General features: G+C 42.7%; 1 pseudogene; it reads left to right on the top strand.

Moving 5' to 3' along the window:
• LOC141175769 (fatty acyl-CoA hydrolase precursor, medium chain-like) overlaps positions 1–24084 on the top strand; it is a 150518-nt pseudogene that overhangs the window by 50478 nt on the left and 75956 nt on the right.

Below are 24084 nucleotides of genomic sequence, written 5' to 3'. Positions count from 1 at the left end.
GGGTTCACCGCGGCTCTGGCACAAACCCGGCGACACGGAGGTGGCACAGGCAGGAGCGGACTGGCCGTGTCGGCTTCTCACTTTTTGGATTTTAGAAGGGCATGACATGCCTATATCTGTGTCTCCCCCTCCTTTTACTCCTCCACCTCTTTTCTTTTCGCATGACTATATGTACTTGTCACTTTTCCATGTGTTAGTTATGTCTTCTGAGCAGTTTGTCAGCTTTTGGACACCTTTGAAGGTGTTTTCTATGTGTTTCTATGTGTTTTTGTTTGCCTGCCATTGGTTTTAACGGTGTTCGAAGGTGTTCGACGAACAGTTCGACGAACAGTTCGGCGAACACACGGGTGTTCGACGAACCGAACCGAACTCGAACACTACGGGGGTGGCTCAACACTAGTCATAAGCAACTAAGATATGATGAGACGTTCCTTAATAATATAGTCCAGCAGGCCCACCTAGTAGACCCCTATGGGTCTCATCATACCAGTAAGACGTACACTTACCATAAGGGTGGTAATGCCAGTAGGATAGACCGGGTGTATATAAAGAGGGAGGTGAGATGCTCTCAGTACAGGATCAGCCCCCTGGAGTATTCGGACCATTGTATGGTGAGTGTGACGCTGGATTTGGCCCAAGCTGTGGTCTGTGGAAAGGGATTCTGGAAGGTGAACAGCTCTGTAGTCCAAGATCCTCGGTTCAGAGAGGCCTTCACCACATTCTATAATGAGCGTAGGACCACCCAGTGTATGTGTGATGACACAGCCGAGTGGTGGGAGATCATGAAGAGTGACATCAAGCAGTTTATTATACGAGCAGCCAGGAGACGTAGTAATATGGATTATATGAGATACACAGCCCTGAGACTGCACCTCAGCCGGCTATACAGCAGGATGAATGGTGGAGAGAAGGTGGATGGACGGAGCATCAGCCATATAAAGCAGCGGATGAGGGAGCTGCAGTACGATCGCCTCAAGTCTCTCAAGGCGGAGGGACAGTTTGATAGTTGGGGCGTCCATAATCCAGATCCCTTTATTGCCTGTAAGAACAGGGTCAGTAAGAAGCTGATCATTGGCTTGTTAGATGAGAATGGGGTGGAGCAGTCAGAGCCGGAGAAAGTCCACAGGATCATTGGTGATTATTATAGAGATCTGTATAAAGGGGCTCATATTGATAAGGATGACATTAAAGCCTATCTGAAGGGGGTGTCCCTACCAACGTTAGACCTGGTGCAGGCAGATAGTATGGCCGATCCCATAACTGAGGATGAGGTGAAGAGGAGCATTGACTCCTTAAAGGCCAGCAAGAGCCCAGGACTGGACGGCCTGACCAGCGAGTTTTACAAAGAGTTCAGGGACTTGTTGGCTCCGGACCTGGTGCAGGTTTATAATGATTGCCTCTCTGCAGGGAAGCTCCTACAGTCCCAGTATAGATCTGTTCTGGTTCTCTTAGCAAAGAAGGGAAATCTAAAAGATGTAAAAAACTGGCGTCCACTGTCTTTGCTAAACACTGACTATAAAATCCTGGCCAAGATCTTGTATTATCGGCTGAGCGAGGTGGCGGGTGAGCTGATCATCGCCAACCAGACGTGTGGTGTGAAGGGTCGGACGATAGAGGACTCATTGCTGCTGGTGAGAGAAGCTGTGACATACATTAAGCAGCACAATGTGGGGGCGTATATTGTGGGCTTAGACCAGTGTAAAGCCTTTCATAGAGTCCATCATGACTACCTGTACCAGGTGTTGTTACACTATGGCCTCCCGGTGCGGTTTGTGAAGTGGCTGCAGGTTGTGTATAAGGAGGCTGTAAGCCTGCCGCTGATTAATGGTCACTTGGCTGAGCCCTTCAGGATCATGTCAGGGGTGAGGCAGGGCAGTCCTCTCAGCCCATTGTTGTATGTTTTCAGTCTGGATCCTTTCCTCAGAAAAGTGCAGGATCATAGAGGTTTCACAGGGCTGAGGTGTCGCCTGCAGAGTACAGTGGAGGATGTAAAGTTCTGCGCCTATGCGGATGACGTGTCGGTGGTGGTGTCGTCTAGAGATGACTGTGCGGCTCTACAGCAGGAGATCACAGCCTTCTCCAATGTGTCTAACTCCTCTGTGAACATGGAGAAGAGCGAGGCGTTGTGGTTGGGGGGTGACAGTGATGTCTTCTCTGTGCCCTTCAGAACAGTTCAGGGTCAGATAAAGATTTTGGGAGTAGTGTTTGGAGCTGTAGATGATGGGAAGGTGAACTGGGAGGAGAAGCTGGTGGTGTGTGAGCAGAAGGTGCAGAGCTGGAGACACTGGAAGCTGACGTATCTGGAGAAGGTCCGCCTGCTGAAGACCTTCTTGCTCCCGCTCTTCCTCTATATCAGTGTGGTGTTCCCGGTGCCCGATGTGTTACTCCCCAGACTTACCAATGTCTTCTTTCACTTCTTGTGGGGTAACAGAGTGAATGTGGTCAGGAGAAACATTGTCTATCTCCCCCATAAGGAGGGTGGTCTCTCCATGCCCTGTCCTGAGCTCTTCTTTAATCTCATGTTTCTTATGAAGAATTTTTCATTTTGTAAGAATTCAGAGAAGACGCCATGGTCTTGTTTGTTTAAGAGCCAGATCCAGCAGTTTGTGTCCGTGTGGTCGGTAGGGGACCCCATCAAGAGAATCTCAGGACGACTAAAGAATAATGTTTCTTGGTATGGTGTCCATGTAATAAGTAAGGTTATTAGATGGAGGATCCTGTATGAGGACGTCAGGCAGCTCAGTAGGAAGCAGTTGTATAAGAACGTGCTGTCATCTCACTTTAGTGTCCATGTTCAATTGAGGGGCGCCCCAAGTCTAGATGTAAAACAGGCTGCAAAAAATGTACTAGATCCCAGAGTTCCCCCTCATATGAGAGACGTGGCGTGGCTGGGGCTCCATGGTAAGATGTACGTCAGAGACAACCTAAAGTGCAGGAATGTATCAGACAGATCCTGTCCTAGAGAAGAGTGCCCCCATATACAGGAGACTATGGAGCATCTGCTGCTAGAGTATCCTTTTAGTATGCAGGTATGGGAGTGTGTGTCCTTGTCCCTAAAGTTACTGCACCTGGTGGGACAGTCGTATGGTCAGCTGCTGTACGGAGACTTCCAGCCTGAGCTCAGGGCGTATAACCGAAGCTCACTATATGTAATAAATGTGGTGACCATCTATCATCTGTGGTGTGCACGGTGCTGCCTGCTCATCAATAAGGAGGTCCTGTCCTGTGATAGTGTCAGGTATAAGATCCTGGAAAGTCTCAAGTCAGTGTATAAGAAGGACATAAAGATTAACTCAGGTAATGTGAACTGGAGGAACATTCATGTGGCGGGATTTATCAATGTTATCTAATATTATTGTGTAAGTGATGTAACAACACAGTATTTATTTTCTTTAATATTTATTATTTTGTGATTTTAATGTAATTATTCTGTAATATTTGGTTGTCAGTTTTAAATAAAAAGATCATTATAGTAGTTATATTCTTGTACATAGGGGGCAGTATTATAGTAGTTATATTCTTGTACATAGGGGGCAGTATTATAGTAGTTATGTTCTTGTACATAGGGGCAGTATTATAGTAGTTACAGTGGGTACGGAAAGTATTCAGACCCCTTTAAATGTTTCACTCTTTGTTTCATTTCCGTCGTTTGATAAATTCTGAAAAGTTCATTTTTTTCTCATTAAAGTACACTGAGCACCCCATCTTGACTGAATATAAAACAGAAATGTAGAAATTTTTGCAAATTTATTAAAAAAGAAAAACTGAAATATCACATGGTCCTAAGTATTCAGACCCTTTGCTCAGTATTGAGTAGAAGCCCCCTTTTGAGCTAGTACAGCCATGAGTCTTCTTGGGAATGATGCAACAAGTTTTTCACCCCTGGATTTGAGGATCCTCTGCCATTCTTCCTTGCAGATCGTCTCCAGTTCCGTCAGGTTGGATGGTGAACGTTGGTGGACAGACATTTTCCGGGTCTCTCCAGAGATGCCTTATTGGATTTAGGTCAGGGCTCTGACTGGGCCAGTCAAGAATGGTCACAGAGTTGTTCTGAAGCCGCTCCTTTGTTATTTTAGCTGTGTGCTTAGGGTCATTGTCTTGTTGGAAGGTGAACCTTCGGCCAAGTCTGAGGTCCAGAGCACTCTGGAAGAGGTTTTCATCCAGGATATCTCTGTACTTGGCTGCATTCATGTTTCCTTCAATTGCAACAAGTCATCATGTCCCTGCAGCTGAAAAACACCCCCATAGCATGATGCTGCCACCACCATGTTTCACTCTTGGGATTGTATTGGGCAGGTGATGAGTAGAGATGAGCGGTGTTCGACTAGAACTGTTCGCCAATCTCAAATTCGAGCTGTTTTGGGCGGTGTTCGAGTTGTTCGACGAACCCGAACGATTTGCAAAAAATTCGGCTGTTCGAGGTTATGTTCGATAACTGTTCGTGCACCAAAAGCGTGTCCTGCATGTCTGGCGCTATTTAGAGCACCAATCATGCAGGGATTGTCTGCCACTCACTGTAATGCCACAGCCATGGTGGTTGTGGCATTACAGTGATTGCCCAAATCGATGGGAACAGTGCCAACAGTGAAACATGAAAAGCCGGCAATTCAGCAGCGGCATACACCGGTACCCGACAATTTAGAACCGAAAGAATAGAGCTTCACACATAGATTAGATAGATATAAACATGTCAGCCACATATATACGAAGTACAGTGAAAGTGCTGCTTACTGTACTTGTCATTTAGCGTAAAGGATTTATCAAAAAAAATAATAGTGTTTTCATGCACCGTCTCTTTAAAAAAGCCGGCCGGCAATTCAGCAGCGGTACCCGACAATTTATAACAGACAGAATAGAGCTTCACACATAGATTAGATAGATAGAAACATGTCAGTCACATATATATGAAGTACAGTGATAGTGTTGGTTACTGTACTTGTCATTTAGTATTAAAATAAAGGATTTATTATTAAAAAAATTGGCGTGGGGTTCCCCTTAATTTTAGGCTCTAGCGGAGGTTAAGCAGACGGCTGGGGCAGATGTTTGAAGCCTGGGAAGGGGGTAATACCCACGGAGCTTCCCAGGCTACTAATATCAGCCCCCAGCTGAATACATAGCCTTTACTAGCTATTAAAATGGGGGACCCCCCCAAAAAAATGACGTGGGGTCCCCCCTAATTTAATAGCTAGCAAAGGCTAGGCAGACAGCTGGGGGCTGATATTAATAGCCCAGGAAGGGAGCCATGAATATTGGCCCCCTCCCAGGCTAGAAACACCAGCCGTCAGCCGCCCCAGAAATGGCGCATTCATAGGATGCGCCAATTCTGGCACTTAGCCTCGCTCTTCCACGCTGCCCTGGTGCGGTGGCAGGGGGTAATAGGGTTGGGGTTGATGTCAGCTTATAATGCCAGCTGACATCAAGCCCAGGTTAGTAATGGAGAGGCGTCTATAAGACACCCCCATTACTAACCCCATAGTCAAAGTTAAAAAAAACACAAACACCCAGAATAAAGTCCTTTAATTGAAATAAAGACACAATCCTTTATTGTTCTAAATTAAACCATACTTACCGTCACGCCCATTCCAGCTGAAGCCAACGATCTCCTGCAATAAAAGAAAAATAATAAAGCAACCTCATCCTTACCTTTCCATGGTTCCCACGACAGCTTCAGCTCTGCTACATCGAGATGACAGGCTGGACCGCAGCAGAACGCTGCCATCCAGCCTCTCATCCCGCAGACACTGAGAAGCGCAGGCTTGCTTGCGCTGCTCAGCGTCTCTCTGTGACGACATCCAGATGAGCCGAGTTCATGTCCAATGAACTCGGCTCACCTCATGCACGTCACTGACAGCGTGGGAAAATTCTCACGCTGAAGCGGTGAGTGCAGGAGAATTCTCCCACGCTGTCAGTGACGTGCATAAGGTGAGCTCATGTCCAATGAACTCAGCTCACCTCCTGCACGTCACTGACAGCGTGGGAGAATTCTCCTGCACTCAGCGCTTCAGCGTGAGAATTCTCCCACGCTGAAGCGCTGAGTGCAGGAGAATTTTCCCACGCTGTCAGTGACGTGCATAAGGTGAGTGTAACATACCTGGCGGCGTCCTTGCATGGTGGTCCATCTCCCACTGTGCAAGAGGGCGCACTTGATCTCCTGTCCAGAATGTCTCTCTGGCTTCCCTCCATGCTGTCTGTTTGTGTCTGTTTCTGCTGCTTAAGGGCGGCGCCCGATCACTTCCTGCCTTTTGTACCTGCTGTGGGTCACACCCCTTGTGCGTCCTCAGCCTATTGCTGTCTGTCACTTGGTATATAGCTCAGCAGCTCCCTTCTATCCCTGCCTGAGCATAGTGTTTCCTTCAGTGTGTGCTTGCACTCTGAAGGTGCCAGGTCCCGTCTCTTGTCTCCTGCTTTTTGTATCAGTTCCCGTGTCTGAACTGAGTCCTGTATGTCTCTTGCTTTGCGGTATCAGCTCCCGTGTCTGAACTGTGTCCTGTATGTCTCCTGCTTTGCGGTATCAGCTCTCGTGTCTGAACTGAGTCCGGTATGTCTCCTGCTTTGCGGTATCAGCTCCCGTGTCTGAACTGAGTCCTGTATGTCTCCTGCTTTGCGGTATCAGCTCCCGTGTCTGAACTGAGTCCTTTCTGTGTTCTCTTGTCTGTCCTGTCTGAACTCGCTCCTAGCCTGTTCCTCTCGCCTTCCAGTGGCCGATTTCCTAGACCCGCTCCTGTGTCTGGTCTGTCCTGTCTGAACTCGCTCCTAGCCTGTTCCTCTCGCCTTCTAGTGGCCGATTTCCTAGACCCGCTCCTGTGTCTGGTCTGTCCTGTCTGAACACGCTCCTTGCCTGTTCGTTCCGCCTTCTAGTGGCCGATTTCCTAGACCCGCTCCTGCGTCTGGTCTGTCCTGTCTGAACACGCTCCTTGCCTGTTCGTTCCGCCTCTCTGGGGGCCGTATTCCCAGACCCGCTCCTGTATCCCTCTGCAGTGTCGGTCTCCTCCGTACACTCAGTTCCAGTCTGAACTCTCTCCTGTCCTTTACCTGTTTTGCCTCTATGTCCGTTCCCTTCCTTTTTCTGCAGAGTCTGAACTCGTACCTAACTCCTGCTTGTTGTCTCTGCAAGTACTATGTGAGTATCTGGCTCTGTCTTTCCCTTCCTGTCTGTTCCGTGTGAACAGAGCCCTGTCCTCCCTGCTCAGCCTTGTCTGCACTCTAGCTGTGCTTGCCTGTAACCCTCTGCCTGTATTGTTCCTGAGTCCCGGTGTGTACTGGGTCCTATCCCGCCTGTGTTCCTACCTGCTAGTGCCTCCCTGTCTGCACTCTAGCTGTGCTTGCCTTTACCCCCCTGCCTGCATACCCGCCTGCCTGCATACCAGTCGTGCCTGCCTATACCCACCAGTCTGTGTGCCAGCCTACCAGCCTGTTCCTGTATTCCCCTGTGTGGGTCAACAGCCGTGTCCGGGGTCTGTCCTGGAGTAGCACCTGGTCCCTCTGCTCGGTTCCTCCTTGGTGCACTGGCGTCGTATGCCGTCGTGCGACCCTGGTCGGATCGGGTGAATACTTAGTCACGCCCCTCCAGGCATTCACTCTCCGGCACGGTCCAGTGGAATCACTACCAATCACACGCACACGCCGCTTAGCCCGGGCGTGTGCATAACAGCGAGCTCATGTCCAATGAACTCAGCTCACCTCCTGCACGTCACTGACAGCGTGGGAGAATTCTCCTGCACTCAGCGCTTCAGTGTGAGAATTCTCCCACGCTGAAGCGCTGAGTGCAGGAGAATTTTCCCACGCTGTCAGTGACGTGCATGAGGTGAGCCGAGTTCATTGGACATTAACTCGGCTCATCTGGATGCCCTCACAGAGAGACACTGTGGAGCGCAAGCATGCCTGCGCTTCTCAGTGTCTGCGGGATGAGAGGCTGGATGGCAGCGTTCTGCTGCGGTCCAGCCTGTCATCTCGATGTAGCAGAGCTGAAGCTGTCATGGGAACCATGGAAAGGTAAGGATGATGTTGCTTTATTATTTTTCTTTTATTTCAGGAGATCGTTGGCTTCAGCTGGAATGGGCGTGATGGTAACTATGGTTTAATTTAGAACAATAAAGAATTGTGTGTTTATTTCAATTAAAGGACTTTTTTCTGGGTGTTTGTGATTTTTTTAAATACTTTACTAGAAATTCATGGTGGTCATGTCTAATATTGGCGTGACCCCATGAATTTCGGGCTTAGGGCCAGCTGATAATGCCAAGCTGGCCCTAACCCCTTTATTACCCAGTGAGCCACCGCATCAGGGCCCTGGATGAGTTGGGTACAGCGCCAGAAGATGGCGCTTCTATGAACGCGCCATTTTCCGGGGTGGCTGCGGACTGCAATTTGCAGCGGGGGTGGCCCAGAAAGCTTGGGCCTCCCTGCGCTGCGGATTCCAGCCCCCAGCTGCCTAGTTGTACCTGGCTGGACACAAAAACAGGGCGAAGCCCCACGTCAATTTTCTTTAAATTATTTCATGAAATAATTAAGAAAAAAAGGGCTTCCCTATATTGTTGTGTCCGGCCAGGTACAAATAGGCAGCTCATGAATTTCATGAAATAATTAAAAAAAAAGTACGTGGGGCTTCGCCCTATTTTTGTGTCCAGCCAGGTACAACTAGGCAGCTGGGGGCTGGAATCTGCAGCGCAGGGAGGCCCAAGCTTTCTGGGCCCCCCCCCCGCTACAAATTGCAGTCCGCAGCCACCCCGGAAAATGGCGCGTTCATAGAAGCGCCATCTTCTGGCGCTGTACCCAACTCATCCAGGGCCCTGGTGCGGTGGCTCACTGGGTAATAAAGGGGTTAGGGCCAGCTTGGCATTATCAGCTGGCCCTAAGCCCGAAATTCATGGGGTCACGCCAATATTAGACATGACCACCATGAATTTCTAGTAAAGTAATTAAAAAAAACACAACACCCAGAATAAAGTCCTTTAATTGAAATAAAGACACAATTCTTTATTGTTCTAAATTAAACCATACTTACCATCACACCCATTCCAGCTGAAGCCAACGATCTCCTGCAATAAAAGAAAAATAATAAACCAACCTCATCCTTACCTTTCCATGGTTCCCACGACAGCTTCAGCTCTGCTACATCGAGATGACAGGCTGGACCGCAGCAGAACGCTGCCATCCAGTCTGTCATCCCGCAGACACTGAGAAGCGCAGGCATGCTTGCGCTTCTCACTGTCTCGCTGTGACGGCATCCAGATGAGCCGAGGTCATGTCCAATGAACTCGGCTCACCTCATGCACGTCACTGACAGCGTGGGAAAATTCTCACGCTGAAGTGCTGAGTGCAGGAGAATTCTCCCACGCTGTCAGTGATGTGCATGAGGTGAGCTCATGTCCAATGAACTCAGCTCACCTCCTGGGTGTTTGTGTTTTTTTTAACTTTGACTATGGGGTTAGTAATGGGGGTGTCTTATAGACGCCTCTCCATTACTAACCTGGGCTTGATGTCAGCTGGCATTATAAGCTGACATCAACCCCAACCCTATTACCCCCTGCCACCGCACCAGGGCAGCGTGGAAGAGCGAGGCTAAGTGCCAGAATTGGCGCATCCTATGAATGCGCCATTTCTGGGGCGGCTGACGGCTGGTGTTTCTAGCCTGGGAGGGGGCCAATATTCATGGCTCCCTTCCTGGGCTATTAATATCAGCCCCCAGCTGTCTGCCTAGCCTTTGCTAGCTATTAAATTAGGGGGGACCCCACGTCATTTTTTTGGGGGGTCCCCCATTTTAATAGCTAGTAAAGGCTATGTATTCAGCTGGGGGCTGATATTAGTAGCCTGGGAAGCTCCGTGGGTATTACCCCTTTCCCAGGCTTCAAACATCTGCCCCAGCCGTCTGCTTAGCCTCCGCTAGAGCCTAAAATTAAGGGGAACCCCACGCCAATTTTTTTAATAATAAATCCTTTATTTTAATACTAAATGACAAGTACAGTAACCAACACTATCACTGTACTTCATATATATGTGACTGACATGTTTCTATCTATCTAATCTATGTGTGATGCTCTATCTTTCTGTTCTAAATTGTCGGGTACCGCTGCTGAATTGCCGGCCGGCTTTTTTAAAGAGACAGTGCATGAAAACACTATTATTTTTTTAAATAAATCCTTTACACTAAATGACAAGTACAGTAAGCAACACTATCACTGTACTTATTATATATGTGACTGACATGTTTCTATCTATCTAATCTATGTGTGAAGCTCTATTCTTTCTGTTCTAAATTGTCGGGTACAGATGCTGAATTGCCGGCCGGCTTTTTTAAAGAGACGGTGCATGAAAACACTATTATTTTTTTTAATAAATCCTTTACACTAAATGACAAGTGCAGTAACCAACACTGTCACTGTGCTTCTTATATGTGTGACTGACATGTTTCTATCTATCTAATCTATGTGTGATGCTCTATTCCTTCTTGTCTAAATTGTCGGGTACCGGTGTATGCCGCTGCTGAATTTGCCGGCCGGCTTTTTTAAAGAGAGTGTCTTCTGAGCAGTTTGTCAGCTTTTGGACACCTTTGCAGGTGTTTTCTATGTGTTTCTATGTGTTTTTGTTTGCCTGCCATTGGTTTTAACGGTGTTCGACGGTGTTCTAAGGTGTTCGACGAACAGTTCCACGAACAGTTCCTCGAACATCCCGGTGTTCGACGAACCGAACCGAACCCGAACACTACGGGGGTGGCTCAACACTAGTGATGAGCAGTGCCTGGTTTTCTCCACACATACCGCTTAGAATTATCACCAAAAAGTTCTATCTTCGTCTCATCAGACCAGAGAATCTTATTTCTCATAGTCTGGGAGTCCTTCATGTGTTTTTGAGCAAACTCTATGCAGGCTTTCATATGTCTTACACTGAGGAGAGGCTTTCATCTCTGCCATAATGGTCCGACTGGTGGAGGACTGCAGTGATAGTTGACTTTGTGGAACTTTCTCCCATCTCCCTACTGCATCTCTGGAGCTCAGCCACAGTGATCTTGGGGTTCTTCTTTACCTCTCTCAATAAGGCTCTTCTCCCACATTTGCTCAGTTTGGCTGGATGGCCAGGTCTAGGAAGACTTCTGGTGGTACCAAACTTCTTCCATTTAAGGATTATGGTTTGCACTGTGCTCTTAGGAACCTTGAGTAATGAAGAAATTCTTTTGTAACCTTGGCCAGATCTGTGCCTTGCCACAATTCTGTCTCTGAGCTCCTTGGGCAGTTCCTTTGAGCTCATGATTCTCATTTGGTCTGACATGCACTGTGAGCTGTGAGGTCTTATATAGACAGGTGTGCGCCTTTCCAAATCAAGTCCTATCAGTTTAATTAAACACAGCTGGACTCCAATGAAGGAACAGAACCATCTCAAGGAGGATCACAAGGAAATGGACAGCATGTGACTTAAATATGAGTGTCTGAGCAAAGGGTCTGAATACTTATGACCATGTGATATTTCAGTTTTTCTTTTTTAATAAATTTACAAAAATTTCTACATTTCTTTTTTTTTTCAGTCAAGATGGGGCAGAGTGGACTTTAACGAGAAAAAAAAAGAACTTTTCAGAATTTACCAAATGGCTGCAATCAAACAAAGAGTGAAAAATTTAAAGGGGTCTGAATACTTTCCGTACCCACTGTATATTCTTGTACATAGGAGCAGTATTATAGTAGTTATATTCTTGTACATAGGAGCAGTATTATAGTAGTTATATTCTTGTACATAGGAGCAGTATTATAGTAGTTATATTCTTGTACATTGGTCGCAGTATTATAGTAGTTATATTCTTGTACATAGTGGGCAGTATTATAGTAGTTATATTCTTGTACATAGGAGCAGTATTATAGTAGTTATATTCTTGCACATTGGGGGCAGTATTATAGTAGTTATATTCTTGTACATAGGGGCAGTATTATAGTAGTTTTATTCTTGCACATTGGGGGCAGTATTATAGTAGTTATATTCTTGTACATAGGGGAAAGTATTATAGTAGTTATATTCTTGTACATAGGAGCAGTATTATAGTAGTTATATTCTTGTACATAGGGAGCAGTATTATAGTAGTTATATTCTTGTACATAGGGGGCAGTATTATAGTAGTTATATTCTTGTACATAAGAACAGTATTATAGTAGTTATATTCTTGTACATAGGAGCAGTATTATAGTAGATATATTCTTGTACATAGGGGCAGTATTATAGTAGATATATTCTTGTACATAGGGGCAGTATTATAGTAGATATATTCTTGTACATAGGGGGCAGTATTATAGTAGTTATATTCTTGTACATAGGGGCAGTATTATAGTAGTTATACTCTTGTACATAGGGGCAGTATTATAGTAGTTATATTCTTGTACATAGGAGCAGTATTATAGTAGATATATTCTTGTACATAGGGTGCAGTATTATAGTAGTTATATTCTTGTACATAGGGGCAGTATTATAGTAGTTATATTCTTATACATAGGAGCAGTATTATAGTAGTTATATTCTTGTACATAGGGGGCAGTATTATAGTAGTTATATTCTTGTACATAGGGGCAGTATTATAGTAGTTATATTCTTATACATAGGGAGCAGTATTATAGTAGTTATATTCTTGTACATAGGAGCAGTATTATAGTAGTTTTATTCTTGCACATTGGGGGCAGTATTATAGTAGTTATATTCTTGTACATAGGGGACAGTATTATAGTAGTTATATTCTTGTACATAGGAGCAGCATTATAGTAGTTATATTTTTGTACATAGGAGCAGTATTATGGTAGTTATATTCTTGTACATAGGGGCAATATTATAGTAGTTATATTCTTGTACGTAGGGGGCAGTATTATAGTAGTTATATTCTTGTACATAGGGGTAGTATTATAGTAGTTATATTCTTGTACATAGCGGCAGTATTATAGTAGTTATATTCTTGTACATAGGGAGCAGTATTATAGTAGTTTTATTCTTGTACATAGGAGAAGTATTATAGTAGTTATATTCTTGTACATAGGGGGCAGTATTATAGTAGTTATATTCTTGTACATAGGGGCAGTATTATAGTAGTTATATTCTTGTACATAGGGGGCAGTATTATAGTAGTTATATTCTTGTACATAGGGAGCAGTATTATAGTAGTTATATTCTTGTACATAGGAGCAGTATTATAGTAGCTATATTTTTGTACATAGGAGCAGTATTATGGTAGTTATATTCTTGTACATAGGGGCAGTATTTTAGTAGTTATATTCTTGTACATAGGGGGCAGTATTATAGTAGTTATATTCTTGTACATAGGAGCAGTATTCTAGTAGTTATATTCTTGTACATAGGGAGCAGTATTATAGTAGTTATATTCTTGTACATAGGAGCAGTATTATAGTAGTTATATTCTTGTACATAGGAGCAGTATTATAGTAGTTATATTCTTGTACATAGGGGGCAGTATTATAGTAGTTATATTCTTGTACATAGGGGGCAGTATTATAGTAGTTATATTCTTGTACATAGGAGCAGTATTATAGTAGTTATATTCTTGTACATAGGGGGCAGTATTATAGTAGTTATATTCTTGTACATAGGGGGCAGTATTATAGTAGTTATATTCTTGTACATAGGGAGCAGTATTATAGTAGATATATTCTTGTACATAGGGGCAGTATTATAGTAGTTATATTCTTGTACATAGGGGCAGTATTATAGTAGTTATATTCTTGTACATAGGAGCAGTATTCTAGTAGTTATATTCTTGTACATAGGGAGCAGTATTATAGTAGTTATATTCTTGTACATAGGAGCAGTATTATAGTAGTTATTTTCTTGTACATAGGGGGCAGTATTATAGTAGTTATATTCTTGTACATAGGGGGCAGTATTATAGTAGTTATATTCTTGTACATAGGAGCAGTATTATAGTAGTTATATTCTTGTACATCGGGGGCAGTATTATAGTAGTTATATTCTTGTACATAGGGGGCAGTATTATAGTAGTTATATTCTTGTACATAGGGAGCAGTATTATAGTAGATATATTCTTGTACATAGGGGCAGTATTATAGTAGTTATATTCTTGTACATAGGGGCAGTATTATAGTAGTTATATTCTTGTACATAGGAGCAGTATTATAGTAGTTATATACTTGTACATAGGGGCAGTATTTTAGTAGTTATATTCTTGTACATAGGGGCAGTATTATAGTAGTTATATTCTTGTACATAGGGGGCAGTATTATAGTAGTTATATTCTTGTACATAGGGGGCAGTATTATAGTAGTTATATTCTTGTACATAGGGGGCAGTATTATAGTAGTTATATTCTTGTACATAGGAGCAGTATTATAGTAGTTATATTCTTGTACATATGGAGCAGTATTATAGTAGTTATATTCTTGTACATAAGAACAGTATTATAGTAGTTATATTCTTGTACATAGGAGCAGTATTATAGTAGTTATATTGTTGTACATATGGGTTTTTTTTATAGTAGTTATATTCCTGTACATAGGGGCAGTATTATAGTAGTTATATTCTTGTACATAGGGAGCAGTATTATAGTAGTTATATTCTTGTACATAGGAGCAGTATTATAGTAGTTTTATTCTTGCACATTGGGGGCAGTATTATAGTAGTTATATTCTTGTACATAGGGGACAGTATTATAGTAGTTATATTCTTTTAAATAGGAGCAGCATTATAGTAGTTATATTTTTGTACATAGGAGCAGTATTATGGTAGTTATATTCTTGTACATAGGGGCAATATTATAGTAGTTATATTCTTGTACGTAGGGGGCAGTATTATAGTAGTTATATTCTTGTACATAGGGGTAGTATTATAGTAGTTATATTCTTGTACATAGCGGCAGTACTATAGTAGTTATATTCTTGTACATAGGGAGCAGTATTATAGTAGTTATATTCTTGTACATAGGAGAAGTATTATAGTAGTTATATTCTTGTACATAGGGGGCAGTATTATAGTAGTTATATTCTTGTACATAGGGGCAGTATTATAGTAGTTATATTCTTGTACATAGGGGGCAGTATTATAGTAGTTATATTCTTGTACATAGGGAGCAGTATTATAGTAGTTATATTCTTGTACATAGGAGCAGTATTATAGTAGTTATATTTTTGTACATAGGAGCAGTATTATGGTAGTTATATTCTTGTACATAGGGGCAGTATTATAGTAGTTATATTCTTGTACATAGGGGGCAGTATTATAGTAGTTATATTCTTGTACATAGGAGCAGTATTCTAGTAGTTATATTCTTGTACATAGGGAGCAGTATTATAGTAGTTATATTCTTGTACATAGGAGCATTATTATAGTAGTTATATTCTTGTACATAGGAACAGTATTATAGTAGTTATATTCTTGTACATAGGGGGCAGTATTATAGTAGTTATATTCTTGTACATAGGGGGCAGTATTATAGTAGTTATATTCTTGTACATAGGAGCAGTATTATAGTAGTTATATTCTTGTACATAGGGGGCAGTATTATAGTAGTTATATTCTTGTACATAGGGGGCAGTATTATAGTAGTTATATTCTTGTACATAGGAGCAGTATTATAGTAGTTATATTCTTGTACATAGGGAGCAGTATTATAGTAGATATATTCTTGTACATAGGGGCAGTATTATAGTAGTTATATTCTTGTACATAGGGGCAGTATTATAGTAGTTATATTCTTGTACATAGGAGCAGTATTATAGTAGTTATATACTTGTACATAGGGGCAGTATTTTAGTAGTTATATTCTTGTACATAGGGGCAGTATTTTAGTAGTTATATTCTTGTACATAGGGGGCAGTATTATAGTAGTTATATTCTTGTACATAGGGGGCAGTATTATAGTAGTTATATTCTTGTACATAGGGGGCAGTATTATAGTAGTTATATTCTTGTACATAGGAGCAGTATTATAGTAGTTATATTCTTGTACATAGGAGCAGTATTATAGTAGTTATATTCTTGTACATAGGGAGCAGTATTATAGTAGATATATTCTTGTACATAGGGGCAGTATTATAGTAGTTATATTCTTGTACATAGGGGGCAGTATTATAGGAGTTATATTCTTGTACATAGGGAGCAGTATTATAGTAGTTATATTCTTGTACATAGGGGGCAGTATTATAGTAGTTATATTCTTGTACATAGGGGGCAGTATTATAGTAGTTATATTCTTGTACATAGGGGGCAGTATTATAGTAGTTATATTCTTGTACATAGGGGCAGTATTATAGTAGTTATATTCTTGTACATAGGGGCAGTATTATAGTAGTTATATTCTTGTACATAGGGGGCATTATTATAGCAGTTATATTCTTGTACATAGGGAGCAGTATTATAGTAGTTATATTCTTGTACATAGGGGGCAGTATTATAGTAGTTATATTCTTGTACATAGGAGCAGTATTATAGTAGTTATATTCTTGTACATAGGAGCAGTATTATAGTAGTTATATTCTTGTACATAGGGAGCAGTATTATAGTAGATATATTCTTGTACATAGGGGCAGTATTATAGTAGTTATATTCTTGTACATAGGGGGCAGTATTATAGGAGTTATATTCTTGTACATAGGGAGCAGTATTATAGTAGTTATATTCTTGTACATAGGGGGCAGTATTATAGTAGTTATATTCTTGTACATATGGGGCAGTATTATAGTAGTTATATTCTTGTACATAGGGGGCAGTATTATAGTAGTTATATTCTTGTACATAGGGGCAGTATTATAGTAGTTATATTCTTGTACATAGGGGCAGTATTATAGTAGTTATATTCTTGTACATAGGGGGCAGTATTATAGCAGTTATATTCTTGTACATAGGGAGCAGTATTATAGTAGTTATATTCTTGTACATAGGGGGCAGTATTATAGTAGTTATATTCTTGTACATAGGAGCAGTATTATAGTAGTTATATTCTTGTACATAGGAGCAGTATTATAGTAGTTATATTCTTGTACATAGGGAGCAGTATTATAGTAGATATATTCTTGTACATAGGGGCAGTATTATAGTAGTTATATTCTTGTACATAGGGGGCAGTATTATAGGAGTTATATTCTTGTACATAGGGAGCAGTATTATAGTAGTTATATTCTTGTACATAGGGGGCAGTATTATAGTAGTTATATTCTTGTACATAGGGGGCAGTATTATAGTAGTTATATTCTTGTACATAGGGGGCAGTATTATAGTAGTTATATTCTTGTACATAGGAGGCAGTATTATAGTAGTTATATTCTTGTACATAGGGGCAGTATTATAGTAGTTATATTCTTGTACATAGGGGGCAGTATTATAGTAGTTATATTCTTGTACATAGGGGGCAGTATTATAGTAGTTATATTCTTGAACATAGGGGGCAGTATTATAGTAGTTATTCGCTCTACCAAAGGAGTTAGTATTATAGCAGTTAATGTCCGGTGTGGAGGGGGGTGTGGTAATTATAATTAATAATAATTATACAGTAAGGATTAGTAAATAATATATATCAGTATTACAAGGTGTATGAAATAGCAGGAGAAGGCATTAATGAGAATATAAAGAATTAATAGTATCATTAATTGTCCCCAATAATATCTTTGATTCTAGATGTGAAAGCTGAAAGACCATTAGTAACCACTAAGTATGGAGACCTGCGGGGCATCACGGTGCCAGTGAAGGAGACATCTAGGGCCATAGATGCATTTTTTGGAGTTCCTTTTGCAATACCTCCTGTGGGATCACGAAGATTTGGTAACCCAGAACCTCCGGAGCCCTGGAAATCTGAAAGAGATGCCACCGAGCCTGCTCCCATGTGAGTATCATGTACTTGTGATGAGGCTGTAGTGATGCATTGTGTGTACAGTGACAGAGTCACTAGCAGGTTACTGGAGAGAGAGATGTGTAGCTCTGATATTGATAGCTGCAGTGATTGTGCATAGTGAAAAGTTTCCAGCACACGACTAGGTTAAACCACCATCTTGGACCTAGGGTGATTAAAGCACCTGTAAAAAGGGAGGAACAGGGGTTATAGAAGAAACACAGCCTTGCAGAGCATTTGGGTGTGTGGTGGGCTGGAGGTGAGATCTCTGAGCTGTTTGTGGCAGAAATACGGAGATTGCAGGTCTCCTGGTGTGAATTCCTTTTCTAAAGGACCCTGAACTCTAAGCCAGGTGGGCTGAACAGCACTATTGTATGGACTTGTGATTTTATGTTTTACCTTCTGCCGGACTAAGGCTGTATTTATGTTTTTTGGTGATGTGATTTATGAGGACTGCAATAAATCAGCCGTACTTTTAACAGAAGTAGTTCCTGTGGCTGCCTCTTTAAGAAGCCAAGTGAGTAACCAGGGGAGGAGTCCTGAGGAGATAATTTGCATATTCCCACTGCATTTTGGGGTAAGTGAAGGGTCTCCGCGAGCTCAAAGAACACTAGATTTTGGCTGTTGGAGCTGAAAAGAGGACATCGGTAAACCAGGGGAGGAGTCCTGAGGAGATAATTTGCATATTCCCTAACGGCGCGCGCATTTTGAAGCATTTTTCACTGTTTTCAGAACATTAACAGTAAGAACATGGAAGAGTCCAGGAGCCATTTGGTGAGCTGCATATCCTGCTACATGTTCACAGACTTGCCAGTGGAAAAGCCAAACTTCACATGCCAGAAATGCAAGCTTGTGTCCCTGTTGGAGGAAAAGTTGCGAAATCTAGAAGAGAGGTTAACTACCTTGAAAATCATTAAGGAAGGTGAAGAGTTCTTAGACAGAGCAGAATTATCTCTTCATGATTCAGAAAGAGAAGAAATTCGACCTGCACCTGAGGAAACAGAGGAATGGAAGCATGTGACCCACAGAAGCAGGAGGATCGAGAGGCAGTCAGCACCCATACTGCTCAGGAACCAGTACCAGGCTCTCACGCAGGAGAACCATGAAGAAATACAGCAAGATAAGACTTTGCCAGCAATGAATAACCTTGTAAGCCCTCAGAATCCTCCTGGATGGAAAAATAAGAATGTTGTGAAGAAAAAACGAAGAGTGGTGGTCATGGGGGATTCCCTGTTAAGAGGAACAGAGGCCGCTATCTGCAGACCAGACATAACCTCAAGAGAAATGTGCTGTCTTCCTGGAGCAAAAATTAAAGATGTGTCTGACAGGATATCAAGACTCTTCAGACCTACAGATCACTACCCATTCCTGCTAATACATGTGGGGACAAATGACACCGCAAGAAAGGACCTGGAAACCATCTGCAGTGACTTTGAAGACTTAGGCAAGAAAGTGAAAGTGTTAGAACCTTGCTCTTAGGTTTTTTTTCCTTTGCTGGTCACATGACCTTGTTGGCCTATTTAAGCCTGCTCCGCCCTTCTGGCTTTGCTGGACTTCATTGTATATCTACTTTCTAGCTAGCCTGTGCTCTGTGTCTTGCTCTGTTAGTTTGCTTGGTCTACTGACCTCTATGTTCTATATATTTTGTTTGTTCGTCTGTCTGCTACTATTTCTGTTAGGAGGTGTCCCATATTCCTCCCAGTCCTTAGTACTTGTAGGGATTCCCTCCCCACATCTATAGGTCTCCGTACAGACTAGCTTAGGACTTTAGCAGGTCTGATCGCAGGATCAGGTCCCCTGTTACATCGTAGGGATTAAGCTGAGTTCTATTGTAGGGACAGATCTCCTCTCTTTCCTTAGCTCTGGTAGCAGAACATAACAGTAAGTTCAGCCAGCAAATTCTCTAAGGTAAGATTTTTCTGTTCCATCATGGTGTCGGTTCAGGATTTGGTTCATCGCCTGCAGGGACTCTCTCTGGAGGTGGCCGAGCTCCGTCAGCACGTGAGTAACTGTCCTGGAGCACATTTCTTGGAGCCTAAGGTATGTTTGCCGGATTTATTTTTTGGTGAACACCGAGAATTTTTTTCATTTAAAAATGCTTGCTTATTGTATTTTCGTTTGAGACCTAAGTCCTCTGGGGATGAATCCCAGCGCGTAGGGTTCATAATGTCACTTTTGCGCAAAGAGCCTCAGGAGTGGGCCTTTTCTTTGCAACCTAGTGATACATGCTTCAGATCAGTGGATAGTTTTTTTTCTGCTTTGGGACTATTATATGATGATCCTGACCGTGTCGCATCAGCTGAGACTGAGTTGAGACGTTTAAAACAGGGATCAGGTAATGTGGAAAAATATTGTACTCATTTCCGTCGTTGGTCTACTCAAACAGGGTGGAACGATTCTGCTCTGAAAAGTCTATTTCTTGCTGGGCTCAGTGAAAGGGTTAAAGACCTGCTAATTGCTTATCCTACACCTGAAGATTTGCAACAGGCTATGCAATTAGCTATACGGGTGGATAGAAGACTGAGTGCAAGGGTTAATGAGAGCAAATCCTCTGCTATGTCAGTTTCTGGTTATGAGAATGTGTGTACTAACAGTGGTGAACCGATTGAGATTGGATCGGTGGCACCTCGCTCTCAAGAAAAAGACCGTCGATTTTCTGAAGGCTTGTGTTTCTATTGCGGAAAATCTGGTCATTTGATTAAAGGTTGTGAGCTTCGTATGAAGAAAGAAAAAAAAATGGTCAGTCACGCCCGTATTGCCTGTTTAAATTCCAAGGGTGTATTTTTAGCTGCTTCCACGATTGCTCAGAAAAAATTAATGGAATTTCGGGTGTTTGTTGATTGCGGGTCTACTCTGAATGTAATTGATGGGGGATTCGTGGAAAGACTCAATTTAAAACCTGAACCTTTATCATCCCCCATTGCTGTGGTTTCTGTGGATGGTTCCCCTTTGAAGAATATTACTCTCAAGGTCTGTGAATTTCCTCTCACTATTAATGGTGTTCACCATGAGAAATTGGATTTGGTAGTGTTGAATAATTTGCCTTCTCCAGTAATATTGGGATTGCCCTGGTTAAAATTTCACAATCCTGTACTGGATTGGTCTACCAGTGAAATTAAATCCTGGAGCCATAAATGTTATGACAAGTGTTGTAACGGGCGTATTGCAGCTTTGGATAGGGGAGAATTGCCTGTTCCTATTCAGGATTTTTGGAGAGTTTTTTCTGAGAAGGAATCGCAGGTTTTGCCTCCCCATAGAGACTATGATTGTTCTATTGAATTTGTCCCTGGAGCGACTCTTCCTAAAAGTCGTTTATTTAACCTTACTATTCCTGAGAGGAAGGCTTTGGAGGAATACATACAGACAAGTTTGGCCGCCGGTCACATTAGGCCCTCTAAGTCTCCTGTGGCGGTTGGATTTTTTTTTGTAAAAAAAAAGGACGGCGGTTTACGTCCTTGTCTGGATTTTCGTGAGATTAACAAAATTACTGTACGCAATCCTTACCCACTGCCATTGATTCCTGATCTGTTTAACCAGTTAATGGGGGCCAAGTGGTTCTCTAAAATTGACCTTAAGGGGGCATACAATCTGTTGCGCATGAAGGAGGGTGACGAATGGAAGACTGCTTTTAACACTCCTGTGGGTCATTTTGAGAATCTGGTTATGCCTTTTGGTCTTACTAATGCTCCTGCATTTTTTCAGAATCTGATTAATGACATCCTTAGACCTTTGATCGGCAAAAATGTGGTTGTGTATTTGGATGACATTTTGATTTATTCGCCGGATCTGGAGTCTCATTGGCGGAGCGTGCGTGAGGTATTACAGTTATTAATGGACAATTCGCTTTTTGCTAAGCTGGAGAAATGTGAGTTCGCTGTACAGAGAATTAGTTTTTTGGGCTACATTATCTCCAGCAAAGGTTTTGAGATGGATCCGGTTAAGGTTCAGGCTGTGCAGGAATGGCCTAGGCCTATTGGTTTGAAATCGATACAGAGGTTTTTGGGTTTCGCCAATTACTACAGAAAATTCATAAAAAAATTTTCTAGTATTGTCAAACCTCTGACTGATCTCACCAGGAAAGGTGCTGATGCGGTTCAGTGGTCTTCTGAGGCCATTGAAGCTTTTGTGTATCTCAAGGAGAGGTTCACCTCTGCTCCCATCCTTATGCAGCCTGATGTTACTAGGCCGTTTTTGGTTGAGGTTGATGCTTCCTCTGTGGGGGTTGGCGCAGTATTGTCTCAGGATAACGGGGATGGATTACATCCCTGTGCCTTTTTTACAAAAAAATTTTCGGAGACTGAACTGAATTACGATATTGGTAATCGGGAATTATTGGCTATTAAACTCGCATTTGAACACTGGCGCCACTTCTTGGAAGGTGCGGAATTTCCCGTTCAGGTTCTTACGGATCATAAAAATCTGATATATCTTGATGCTGCCAAGCGCCTGAATGCCCGTCAGGCTAGGTGGGCACTGTTTTTCTCGCGGTTTAATTTCTCCGTTACTTACATCCCTGGTACTAAGAATGTTAAGGCGGATGCCTTGTCTCGCAGTTTTTCTCCCATAGTCGGTGCTGAGAAAGAGGAGAACATTTTACAAGAAGGTGTTGTGATAGCTGCTTTGGACTCCGTTTTGGAAAATGAGATTCTTAAAGCACAGGAGAATGCCCCTTCTAACACTCCTCATGGGAGGTTGTTTGTGCCTGGGACCTTTAGGAGAGATTTGTTTGTTGAGTGTCACGAATCTCGGTTGGCAGGTCATCCCGGAATCTCTGAGACCAAGAGACTGGTGGGTCACAGTTTTTGGTGGCCTGGATGGCAGAAGGAAGTCATTAAGTGGGTGCGTCAATGTACTATATGTGCTAGATCTAAGTCCTCACATACTCCTGCTGCGGGGTTGCTTTGTCCTTTGGAGGTTCCCAGTGCTCCTTGGACACATTTGGCTATGGACTTTATAACTGACCTTCCCCCCTCTGAGGGTTTTACTGTCATCTGGGTGGTCGTGGACCGTTTTAGCAAGATGTGTCACTTGGTTCCCTTTGTCAAACTGCCCTGCGCTAAAACTCTCGCTAAGGCCTTTGTCAAGGAAATTGTCAGACTTCATGGCGTTCCTACTGACATTGTTTCTGATAGGGGTCCTCAGTTCGTGGCTCGTTTTTGGCGTGCCTTTTGTGACAGGTTGGGAGTTCATTTATCGCTCTCGTCCGGATATCATCCTGAACCTAATGGCCAGACAGAAAGGAAAAACCAGGATGTTGAGCAGTTCTTGCGTTGTTTTGTGGCAGACAATCAAGAGGGGTGGTCTGAGTTTCTGCCACTTGCTGAATTTGCTCTGAACAATCATACATCTTCTTCTGCTGGTTGTTCGCCTTTTTTTTGTTGTTCTGGGAGACATCCGTCGTTTGGGTCGTTCTCCAAGTTGGGATCTGCCGTGCCTGAGGAGGAGAATTTTTCCGGTGATTTGGAGAGAGTTTGGACGGATGTGCGTGGTAATCTTCAGGAGGCCAACAGAAAATCTAAGGACTACTTTGATAGGAAACTACAGGAGGTTTTGTTCGCTGTTGGTGACATGGTTTGGTTGTCCTCTAGGAATCTGCGGTTGAGGATTCCTTCTAAGAAATTGGGTCCCAAGTTTGTAGGGCCCTTTAAGGTGCTTCAGGTTGTCAACCAATCTGCTGTTAGGTTGGAGGTTCCTACCTCCTGGAGAATTAATCCGGTATTTCATGTCTCTCTGTTGAAAAAAGCTGTTGTATCGGATTGTGACGCCTCTGCCTCTGTTCCTCCTGTGGTGGAGGACGGGGAATATGAAATTTCTCGCATCCTTAACTCTAGACTGTATAGAGGTAGTTTGCAGTATCTTGTGGCCTGGAAAGGTTTCGGACCCGAGGATAACTCTTGGGTGAGGTCGGATGATGTTTCCGCGTCCAGACTTATCAGAGCGTTTCACAGGAGATTTCCTGATAAGCCTGGTCCTAGGGGATCCGGAGGATCCTCTTAGAAGGGGGGGTACTGTTAGAACCTTGCTCTTAGTTTTTTTTTCCTTTGCTGGTCACATGACCTTGTTGGCCTATTTAAGCCTGCTCCGCCCTTCTGGCTTTGCTGGACTTCATTGTATATCTACTTTCTAGCTAGCCTGTGCTCTGTGTCTTGCTCTGTTAGTTTGCTTGGTCTACTGACCTCTATGTTCTATATATTTTGTTTGTTCATCTGTCTGCTACTATTTCTGTTAGGAGGTGTCCCATATTCCTCCCAGTCCTTAGTACTTGTAGG

Source organism: Phyllobates terribilis, unplaced genomic scaffold (assembly GCF_046119375.1).
Source record: "Phyllobates terribilis strain yellow unplaced genomic scaffold, ASM4611937v1 Scaffold_14__1_contigs__length_39327217, whole genome shotgun sequence".
NCBI lineage: Eukaryota > Metazoa > Chordata > Amphibia > Anura > Dendrobatidae > Phyllobates > Phyllobates terribilis.
Note: the sequence above shows the minus strand (reverse complement) of the source record. Positions and strands in the feature narration are given on the sequence as shown.